This window comes from Ipomoea triloba, chromosome 6 (assembly GCF_003576645.1).
Source record: "Ipomoea triloba cultivar NCNSP0323 chromosome 6, ASM357664v1".
In the NCBI taxonomy this organism is placed as follows: domain Eukaryota; kingdom Viridiplantae; phylum Streptophyta; class Magnoliopsida; order Solanales; family Convolvulaceae; genus Ipomoea; species Ipomoea triloba.
The window spans coordinates 26050752-26054846 of NC_044921.1; positions in this window are offsets into that span (position 1 = coordinate 26050752).

Consider the following 4095-nt stretch of genomic DNA (forward strand, 5'->3'; position numbering starts at 1 on the left):
CAAAAACCTTAAAAAAAAAAAAAAAAAAAAAAAAAAAAAAACAGAGTAGAGGTTGAACCTCTCTTGTGGGAATTCCAAAAATATATAGTCATTGATGCATGATGAATGGTGTGTCGTTATCTCGGGGTTACAAATATTGGCTTGTATTCGATCTTTCTTAAATTATTGGGGCATATATTCATTTTTAAGTAATGACTTTATATTATTAACCCAAGAAAAAAAAAACAAAAAAAAAAAACAAAACAAAACAGCATGCATTCCTCTAGACTCTAATAATGTCCGTTGTTTGATTTTCCATCAAAGTAGATACGATGTTGTTTGGCAAAGTGGCACACAAAGGGAGTATAAGGTTTAAACATGAGAATCAGAGAATAGAGCTCTGTCCTATTGTTCTACGCAAAAATAAAACAATAAAATAATGATAAATAAATAAATGGTGAATGAGGGTTGGAGCAGTGCGAGTTCAAGTAATTTCCTCCCCATAAATGAAAATAAATATACTATTTAGGAGAAGAAAATAAATATAGTATTCAAGGTGAGTTCTGAAATGAGTGATTAAGTAGTTCTATAAGGAGTACACAGATTTTCGAACAATATAGCACCAAACGGAGTATTATTGTCACCCTTTTTCACCGCCATAGTTACTACCTTTGTATCAGACTCAACATTTACCGACATCCAACCTTTTCTCTTTATCCAGCTTAAAGCTTCTCGGGCTCTCATTGCCTCTGCCTCGTGAACCAAAAATATCCTCACAATCTGTTTCATCACCACCCCCACCACCCCTAAACTATCCGCTCATGACCCCAGACTACCCACTCAAAACCCATACATCTCTTCTCAAAATCTAGTGTGACATTAATATTAACTTTTAGATAAGAGCTAGGGGGAGGACTCCATTCAGAGATATCATCAATTAGAGAATGCTCTCATGGAAGGCTGCCCAACGAAAAGAGACAATATAATCTTATTAAATAGGATTAGATTACTTCCCAAAAGGATTAGATTAGACATGTTTAAAAGGGGGCTAACCGTTGCATTGATTGAATTGTACATACCCACTGCACGGCTTACATTCTCTTAATAAATTTGTTGCATGCAATCTGATTGGTTGCCCAATAAAGTGGTTCAAATTTACAAATATTATTGGTTTACTATAATCTAGGCAACAGATGTAATAATGAAAGTTGGAATTAATTATTTAAGGAGTTTTATCTTCTTCTTCTCTTTCTTCTTTTTTTTTTTTTTTGCTTAAAACACAAATATAATTTTTTTTTTAAACAAAAACAAATGGCTTCCCACCCTTCCTAATCATGAGTCTTGACTAAACCTAAATATTAATGTTTGGAAGTTAGAATTAATTATTTAAGGAGTTTTTAACTTCTTCTTCTTCTTCTTCTTCTTTTTTTTTTTTTTTTTTTTTTTTTTTNTTTGCTTAAAACTCAAATATGAATTTTTTAAACCAATGGATTCCCACCCTTCATGAGTCATGACTCTTGACTAAACCTAAATATTAATGCCTGGAAGTTGAAATTAATTATTTAAGAAGTTTTATCTTCTTCTTCTTCTTCTTCTTTTCTTTTTTTTTTTAATTTTTTTGCTTAAAATTCAAATATGAATTTTTTTAAAGCAATGGCTTCCCACCTTTCGTGAGTCATGAGTCTTGACTAAACCTAAATAAGATGGTTTATGGCTGATTTACAAATATTATTGGCTTACTATAATCGAGGCAGCAATCATAAAACAGTTGTAATAATTGAATAAGAAAAAAATACGTAAAAGAAATTGCAAAATGAATAGGGCAGTAATTATGGAAAGTTTACTAACACAAACCGATTGGCTGCTTGGATCACAAAGCCCATTCTCCGAGTAAACGTCGTCGTATCTCAAAATTAATTAGTTAAGGAGTTTTATATTCTTCTTCTTCTTCTTCTTTTGTTTTTTTAAACCAATGGCTTCCCACCCTTCCTTTTTTTTTTTTTTTTGGGTAAAACTCAAATATGAATTTTTTAAACCAATGGCTTCTCACCCTTCCTGAGTCTTGACTCTTGACTAAACCTAGATATTAATGCCTCGAAGTTGAAATTAATTATTTAAGGAGTTTCTTTGAGTCCTCAATCCTGACTAAACCTAAATATTAATGCCTGGAAGTTGGAATTAATTATTTAAGGAGTTTTATCATCATCTCCTTCTTNTTGAGTCCTCAATCCTGACTAAACCTAAATATTAATGCCTGGAAGTTGGAATTAATTATTTAAGGAGTTTTATCATCATCTCCTTCTTCTTTTTTCTTTTTTTTTTTGTGTAAAATTTAAATATTAATTTTTTAAAACCAATGGCTTTCCACCCATCCTCTTTTTTTTTTTTTTTTTTTCGCTTAAAACTCAAATATGAAATTTTTAAATCAATGGCCTCCCACCCTTCCTCTTTTTTCCTTTTTATTATTTTTTTTTAAAATCAATGGCTTCCCACCCTTCCTCAGTCATGAGTTTGGACTAAACCTAAATATTTATTTAAGGAGTTTCTGAGTCTTAAGTCTGGGCTAAACCTAAATAGTTGGAATTAATTATTTAATGAAGTTTTTCTTCTTCTTCTCCTTGTGTTTTTTTTCCGTAAAACTCAAATATGAATTTTTATTTAAACTAATGGCTTTCCACCCTTCTTGAGTCATGAGTTTTGACTAAACCTAAATATTAATGCCTGGAAGTTGGAATTAATTATTTAAGGAGTTTTATCTTTTTCTTCTTCATTCTTTTTTTTTTTCTGCGTAAAACTCAAATATGAATTTTTCTATCAGGTTAAGATGTCAAGCAAGGAGGGAAAGCAAGAACAAACAATTAAATGAAATGTTAGAGCCGTCACCCGTTGGTGACCGTGAGTATCTTTACTTCAAAAATCTAAAAACAATTTACATCTCTTGCCTCCACCTAAGTTTGTTTCCCTAAAAAATAGAGACAAATCCCTTGTTTAGGATGCTCTAAATGACAAATTAAATAGATTTTTTGCAAAAGTACTTTCTAAAATTTTAGAGATGTTTAGTTTAAAAAATCTCAAATTACTCTCGTTTAGAAGATATTAGATTATTTGAAATGTTAGATTTCTACAAATGTGTTTAATTAAATTGACGCATGTAAATATTCTGATGGTGGTGATGGTACAGTTGGGAGCCCACACCCCGGGGTATCTTAAGTGTAATGTGGACACCACACTCTTTCGGGAACACGACAATGGCGACAATGACGCAATTTTATTGAGCGCAAATGAGGAATTCGTTGCAGGCCATAGAGGTGAGTTGCGATGTTCCTAGAAAGCGTCTCTTGTGGAAACTTTAGCTATTAAAGAGGCCATATGATCTCTTGGTTAATTTAAGGATGATAACAGTCACAATGTTATCTCGGAAATAGATTATTTTAATGTCAATTTAGCCATTAATAGTAAGGTGGTGGACGCTTCCTAAACCGGTAGTATTATTAGACAGTGTGTGATTTTTATCAATTCTTATGGCAAGGTATTGGTTAAATAGGCTAGATGATCATCGAACTTGTTAGCTCATACTTTGCTAGAACCACAATAAGCTTTCAAAACAATTGATGCAATGATGCCTATAAAAAATTATCAACAAGAGCATAAAACTCTTATACTTACTATTAGGATTGATCATGCATTCTTGAATGGGCAGATGAAGCAATATGTTGGAGTATTGGGTTGCTCATATGGTTGCTAAGCAGTCCGTTTCTACGTCTAATTGTTTGGAGTTGTTCTTGAATCCTCCTCCCTATCTTTATAATGTATTGTCTTCGGACTTAAGTTAATTTTAGTATTACTTTAAAAAAAAAAAAAAAAAACTGTTGGAGTGCTGGGTGGTATATAAGATTACAAAGATCAAGTACGTGTACCTGTGGCACAACAGAAGATCGAGCAGGGTTTTTACTTTCTTGCTTGTGGGTGTGATAAGCTTTTATTCGATTTGAAATCTTTTGCTCTGTTCAAATGTACGCCTACTTGTACCCATCTGCCAATCTACTTTCCTTTGGGCTTTTGTTCGGAAATAGATAGATATATAGCGGTACTCAAAAAGAAAGATAGATATATAGC